General features: G+C 37.7%; 1 protein-coding gene across 1 annotated transcript in view; it reads right to left on the bottom strand.

Moving 5' to 3' along the window:
• Positions 1–2025: 2025 nt before the first annotated feature.
• The window catches only part of LOC136871597 (cohesin subunit SA-1), a 283758-nt gene continuing 277793 nt past the window's right edge, over positions 2026–7990 (bottom strand). Inside the window, exon 19 of the mRNA XM_067145050.2 lies at positions 2026–2967. The gene's annotated coding sequence lies outside the window, so the exon portion shown is untranslated. The remainder of the gene's footprint in view (positions 2968–7990) is intronic.

The raw sequence follows: 7990 nt of genomic DNA, 5'->3' as shown, positions 1-7990 counted from the left end.
AAGTTTGAGAATGATAAGAAATTCTTCAATTTCAGATTGGCTTAATTTGTTCTGTTCCTTTAAATTATTGCTGAGTATGTATATTGTATCATTTATGGAAATACTTAGGTACATGTTAATAACATCAAGTTTACTCTAGAATCCATATCATTCCATCCATTTTGATATTATTGATGAGCATATGTTAATATGGGCAACATGAAGCTGCTAGAACAAAATTAGCAATCATATTGCCAATGATCGAGTAATTCTGCACTGGTGAGAATTATGAAGAAAATGAGAAAAACAGAACTGGATAAGAGAGTAGAAAATTGGATGAAAGCTTTCTTGAAGGATAGAAAGCAGATGGTAAGGGTAGATGGGTCTTATAGAACTCAGAAAGTGGGACTGGGTGTATTGCAAGGCAATAAAATGGGACATTTGCTTTTTAAATTTGTATGAACAATATACAAGGAGGGCTGAACTCACAAAAAAGACATTTTGCAGATGATTTAATTGTATATAGAAAAGTGAACTGTTTAAATGAGTGTAAACTACTGGAGGATGATCTAGATGAAATGCATATCTGGACTCTGGAAAATGGGATGACAATGTTGCAAAGAGTCTAGCAGTTAGCTTTGGGAGCAAGACACACAGGATAGTGGGCAGTTACAAAATGCTTGGGGAAAAGATCAATTTTGATGATAATTGTAGATATTTAGGGGTCACATTGGGAGTGGTAAATGTTACTGGGAAGGCACATAGGGTACTGGTATGTGGTCAAAAAGGCATTTAGGTCACTGCATACGGGGATGTTAAAAGGTGCAAGCAGGGGCATAAAAGAGATGGCGTATTTAACACCTGTAAGACCTCAACTGGAGTATGCTTCAATGATATGGGATCCATAGCAAGATATTTTGATAAAAGAATGGGAGTGGGTACAGAGGGAAAGAAAGCAGGTAGCTATGTGATGAGGAGTCATAGAACGACTACAGTGTTAGTATCATGTATGTACCTGGCATATACAGGGGAAAGTACTTGGGAGGATATTGGAAAGAGATTAAAGATTAGAGGGGTTTATAGGGGTAGGTTTGATCACAAGTTTAAAATAATGTTAAGCCAATGGTACAATAACTGGGGAAAATGTTCATTTGTGGGGATGGTAGGGGAAGAAAATTGAACAGCTTACAAAAGGACATCTTCAACCCTTTCCCAAAAGATGTGCACGGTTCAAATGTAGAATGATATCATGGCAAGAGAAAGTAAGAACTCAGCAGGAGACAATTAATTAATATGGTATATAGCATGTAAATATGTATTTTGTACTTCTTATGTTTTTGCCACGGGAGAAAATATCCTGTTTGCAAAATAAATGTTGTAATTCTGATGAATTATGTTACAAAATAAATCAGATTCTTTAGGGTAACTCTTTCAAATGTGGAAGATTACAGGTCTTACAAACAAATCTTTTAAAAGCTCTCTGTTGTTAAGATGACTAAGATATTTTCATTTTCATGTGATATTTTCACATTTTTGAAGGGCGGAAAAAAAGTCCATTTGCCACCACTCCATGTTGTATGATATCAGGATGTAAAAGGTCTCTGGTGACACATTTGGTATTTACCTGACAAAATTAATTAAATCTCAGCCAAAGATGCCCAAGAGAGATCTGGTTTACTCTGTCTGCCATCTACTAGGCCTAGGGTAAAACGGAATGTCGAAATTGACGAGCAGACAGCCAGATGGCTTCAAATTAAAATGTCTGTACATGGTAGCTGAGGACATACAGTTATTATTATTATTAATATTATTATTATTATTATTATTATTATTATTATTATTATTATTATTATTATTATTATTATTATTATTATTATTATTATTATTATTATTATTACATGTGATCCCTAAGTAAAGTTTAGATTATTATCTGCTGTTCATATTTGGTCCTTCTAAGTGGTGTCAGATGATAAGGAAACTGGGAGAAGGAAAAAGGAAAGGAAAAAATTATATAGGAGAAAAAAGAAACTCAAATCATATCGCACATTTAATTTCATAGCATTACACATTATAAAATAATTTTATAGTGGAACTAAACTCTTACCAGCAAACTTTCAGATGCTTTTCAAGGATGTTGATCAAGTATTTTGTCATAAGGAACTCATGGTTGCTGGTGACTACTGAGTAATTGTATTTCTTCCTTTTTTCACTCCACTAACTTTGTGTTTGTTTACGCAGAATTTGTTTTGTTTTTCAAACTAAACCACTCTGGTATATGTTTACTTGCAGCAGTATCATTCGACTATCCTACCATGGTACTAACTGTTGAGCATAAAGTTTACACTGCAGTTTGCAATGAGGACTGATCTCTAACATAACAAAATTAACACAATATGCTCAACAGCAAGTGCCATGGCAATTAGTCAAACTAGTACTGTGCCAAATAAATGTATGCAATGACAGTTTAGTTCAAAAACAAAACAAATTTTGTTTAAACAAACACAAAGGTAGTCAAGTGAAAAGAATACAGTAACTCAATACAGTAGAGGCCCAGTAATTCGAGCTAACTGGGGCTGGACCTACCACGAATTTAAAAAAAAAAAAACTTGGATTACATGGAAATAAGAACAAATCAAATGTCTAACGAGTACAAAAGAGATTAAGCAATACATAAATACCTGCGTTATATATGGGCTAACATTACCAAATTTAAAAAGGTATGTTTATATTTTAAAGAAATTGTCCTTTTCTTGTTTATTTTTTCCATCACCTAAGAAGCACATAATCAGTCAGTATAGTTTCTGCTTGCCGCTCGATGTAATGCGACACCATGCATCTAGTCCTGCCAAACCCTTGGTGTAGGTCATCACTACTACAGTCTCTTCAGACACTTCTTCGTCACCACTGTTGTCAGCAGGTTAACTCATCATTTCAATTATTGAAATATCGATCAAGTCAGGAGTAATGAACAGGTGCATGTACCACTGTCTGCAATAAGCAAAGCATATGCATTAATACCACAACTACAGTAACATAAAACAGGCCCACTGAAGTAGTGTTTTGCACATCTAATATAATACACAGTGTGGTACTAAACTCTTACCAACAAACTTTCAGATGCTTTTCAAGGATGTTGAACCACTGATTTATTTTTAGTTACGGCTATTGCTGGATGGTGGTTATTTTTCTAAAATGAAGTCATAAATCTGATGGATGCACAACCTCAATCAGTGAAGTGAAGAACAAAGAAGCAGCATGCAGACTTTCCAGAAAACAGCTTGTCAATCTTTAGTAGTGGTGTGAAGGCAGAATTCTTTACGTATGTACAATGAAAACAAAAAATTTACTTTACTTCACAGTATTTTTGTTAACTTTTAATTTTCAATAAACAAGCTCAAATTGCACAGATCCTGAAATTGCAGGGCTCAAACTAGCAAGGCTCTACTGTAATGAGTCACCATTGACTCATATCAAAATACTTGGCCAACATCCCTAAATAAGTTTTGAAAGTTTGCTGGTGGAGAACACTTCCACCTGTATAAATGAACATTGGTTATCCTGATAAGTCAACCTAGTTGTACCATTTATATTTCATTTCCTATAATAATTTGCATCAATGTTAATGTGGTTAATATACACATAACAGAAAGACACCTTCAAAAATTTTTGGCAGCAACATTCGTCAGTGGAGGGTAGAATAAAAATACATATAAATCTAATGAGAATACATATAATTGAAATTTTTAACCAAGTTTTATGGGCAATATATGGTTGAAGAACAGAATAAATTAAGAAAATAATACAACAGCTCTACTCCCCACCCACCACAAAAAAAAAAAAAAAAAAAAAAAACTGAAAATGTGGACTCCTAGAGGAATTATTATTTTAAATTCAGTAGTTTTAATTTAATGTACTTTGTAAGAACATCTTCCATGAACAGTGTGTCACTATAAAATCAAATCATAAATTATTTTAACTTTGTTTATGGAATGGGGGGGTCGAAGGGATAGTATGTGGTCCTGTGGGTGCACTTCTTGCTGATGGGAGTGTACTAGCAAAACACAGGAAATGCCATTTATTCCTACCAAGTCCGATACATCCACGTCCACGCCGTGGCCCCTGGGCAACGGGTACATTCTTTAAGGTACACGGCTAAGTCATGTAAGGGCAGAAAGCGAGTTCCCGATGCTTAAATGGGGACCAATCAGCTAAGGGAGACAACCCTAACAGAAAACATTGGTCCTCCAGGATTGCTGGGGGTTGGAGCAAGGCTAACAACCTCGCTCCGGAAAACAAACTGTTGCGAAGCCCCAGAATATGCCTCAGAATGGTGGATTTAATAGACGACGAGCTAAGCTAAAGGCAATGGACTACGCAATTGGTACATGGAATGTACGCACAACTTCTACGAGCCGGAGCACTGAAAGTACTGATGCAGAAACTAGAAGTCAACAAAGTGGACATAGCAGCCATACAAGAAACTAGATGGTCAGGAAGGGATGAGATCCGGGACACCAAAACCCACACAATATTCAGCAGTGGGAAGCCAAGGAATGCACAAGAAGGAGGAGTAGCATTTATAGTACGAAAACAAGCTAAAGATGATGTACTACAGTTTTTGGCAGTAAATGAAAGATTGGCAACATTGTGTGTTAAAATGCGATTCTACAACTTAACAATCGTAAATGTATATGCACCAATGGAAGAGAAGGAACAGATAGTCAAGGATCAGTTCTATGCTGAACTGGAACGAGTGCTAGATTTAATCCTATCAAACGATGCTAAGATGATAATAGGAGACCTAAATGCACAAATTGGGAAGGAGGAGATATATCAAGGAATAATAGGGATCCATAGTTTACACAACAATACTAATGATAATGGACAGAGATTGCTTGACCTTGCTACCAGCAGAATCATGAAAGTGATGTCAACTTGTTTCCCTCATAAAGAGGTACACAAACAAACATGGATATCGCCGGATGGAAAGACCTCTAATCAAATAGACCATGTAATGATGGAGAAAAGATGGGCATCCAATATTGTGGATGTCAGATCATTCAGAGGAACAAGTTGTGGCTCCGACCACTTTCTAGTTAAGGCAATCTTAAGGTACCGCATTATGAAAACAAGAAAGGAAGGAATGAGTAGGATAGAAAAGTACAATACTTGTGAACTGAAGAATAAGGAAGTATCAGAAAGATACGGGAAAAGAATGGCAGAAGTGCTGGTAGTGAAATATAATAAGGACCAAACCGCAACGGTCGAGACCAAATGGATTGCTCTGAAGGAAAGCGTTAAGGCTGTGGCAAAGGACACGCTAGACATTGTACCCAAAAGGAACACAAAGGAATGGTTTGATGAGGAATGCCAAAAAGCCATAGAAGAAAGAGATAAAGCATACCTAGAGAGACCAACAAGAGTGAAGAAACAAGAGGTTGAAAACCAGAATAAAGAAGGAATGTATGTCGAAGAAAGAAGAGAAGAAAATTAAATGAGAAAATGGCTAGAATAGTGGAGGAATTTAAGGAAGATAATAGCTACATGGCTTACAGAGAAGTTAAGGAAGTGAAAGAAGGATTCAAGGCGAGAACAAACATGTGTAAGGACAGAAATGGACAGCTTTTGGGAGATAAAGAAGGGATCCAAGATAGATGGAAGGAATATTTCCAACACCTCCTGAACCCAGTAGAAATGAAAGGGAAAACACCAACTACCTCAAGGAATAACACTGAGACAGATGAATCAGAAGTCACAGCACCATCTATGCAAGAAGTGATAGAAGCCATACAGCAAGTGAAAAACAATAAAGCACCAGGTATCAATGGAATCCCTGCAGAGTTGTGGAAATATGGAGGAACCACACTACAAGAAGCTATATATGATCTAATTGTGAGTGTGTGGAATACAGAAGAAATGCCTGAAAACTGGCGCAAAGGCATCATTTGCCCAATATACAAGAAAGGGGATAAGTTAGTATGTAGCAATTATAGAAGGATCACACTGCTGTGTACAGTATATAAGCTGTTCACCTCCATTCTGAAGAAGAGACTAGAACCCCTGGTGGAAGAAATTCTAGGAGAATACCAGGCAGGGTTCCGGAAGGGAAGATCCACTATTGATCAGATGTTAACTGTGAAACAAGTGTTGGAGAAGTGTTGGGAACGGGGCATAGATGTGGTACAGATGTTTATCGACTTTCAACAAGCATACGACTCTATTGACAGGGATAAATTAATGGAGATATTAAGAGAGTTCAAGATACCAGAAAAGCTGGTGCGACTGGTGGAATTGACTATGAGAAATACGATGGTGGGAGTGAAAATTCAGACTGAAGTAGGCAGCTTCTTCAAAGTGAATAAGGGATTGAAGCAAGGAGATGGCTTAGCACCAATTCTATTTAACCTGGCACTAGAATCAGTGATTAGAAAGTTAAGGGTGGACACCAGTGGAACACTTCTATACAAAACAGCTCAACTAGTTGGATATGCTGATGACATAAATTTGATGGGATGAACAACAAGGACAGTTAAAGAAGCATTTGAAGACTTGAGTAGAGAAGGCAAAGAGATTGGACATCAATGAACAAAAGACGAAGGTAATGGTGCAGGCTCGGAGAAGGAAGTATACAATTGACCAACTTGTCCCTGAAGGATCCAAAGTGGAGGTGGTGGATGAATTTAAATATCTTGGTGTATATCTAAGCAACAAGAATGAGGAAATGGTGGAAATACAGGCAAGAATTCAAGCTGCCAACAGAGCATACTTCGCAGTACTACCACTTTTCAGAAGTAGAGATATAAACCGGAGCTTAAAAGTTATGCTATACAAAACCCTCATTCGCAGTATAGTGATTTATGGAAGTGATACGTGGACCCTCCCAAAGAAAGCTGTGGAGAAGATAGATTCCTTCGAAAGGAAAATCCTGAGGAGAATTTATGGACCCATATGCGTACAAGGGGAATGGAGAATTAGATATAACAATGAACTATATTCCCTGTATGGGGAGGCACCCCTGTCGCATGCCATTCAAATGAAGAAACTTCAATGGGCAGGTCATCTAATTAGGAGGGAAGTCATCACTGTCGCTAAAAACGATTACATCAGATAAACCTATACTCCAAACTTTACTGCACCTATGCACCAAGTTTTGAATTAATACATGTTGTTTTTCATCAGATATGGTTTGTAATTTGTCCTCAAATACCTAAAGCACCCTACATTACAGATGCATATGCAGCATGAGAACAACAAGCAAAGCCAAAAGTGGGTGAGGATGGAAGAATACATCCATCGCATTCTGCTTGTTGTAAGCGCTGACAAAAATGTAACCCCTAGGGATTCTCACCTTGCAAGTGTGGGCTGATGGCCACAGGACCCCTACTGATATCGATTATGATGATGATGATGATGATTAAAGGGACCTAACAGTTAGGTCATTGGTCCCTAATGGTATGAGGTGCAACAAAATGAAATAATAATTAAAACTTCAAAATGTATCCACTGACTAGAATCTAATCATTCATGATGAAAAAAATTACCATGAATCCAAAACAATCAGTGGATCCAAAGGGGTCCAAAATCCAGGTCAGCGGCCCCTCATAATAATACTAATCTCTGGTAAAGCAGAACCATGGTGATCCTCCTATAGTGGTACTAATCACAAGTAAGGTAGACGCATGGTGTTCCTCACATGCTGGTACTAATCACAGGTAATGTAGACCCATGCTGTGTCACACATAATGGCAACACTCACAGGTAACACAAACCCATGGTGTCCATCACATAAAGGTACTACTCACAAGCAACGCGGATCCATGGTGGTCCTCACCTAGTGGGATTAATCATGGGCGCTGGCTAGATCCGTGGTGTTCCACACAGTGGTACTAATCGGAAGTAATGTTGACCCATGATGTGCCTCATGTAATGGTACTAATCACAAGGAGTCTCATGGTTCTAATTTCATCACCCCTTGGCCGTCCCTTTCAGTCGTCTCTTATGACAGGCGGGC

This window comes from Anabrus simplex, chromosome 1 (genome assembly GCF_040414725.1).
Source record: "Anabrus simplex isolate iqAnaSimp1 chromosome 1, ASM4041472v1, whole genome shotgun sequence".
Lineage (NCBI taxonomy): Eukaryota > Metazoa > Arthropoda > Insecta > Orthoptera > Tettigoniidae > Anabrus > Anabrus simplex.
Note: the sequence above shows the minus strand (reverse complement) of the source record. Positions and strands in the feature narration are given on the sequence as shown.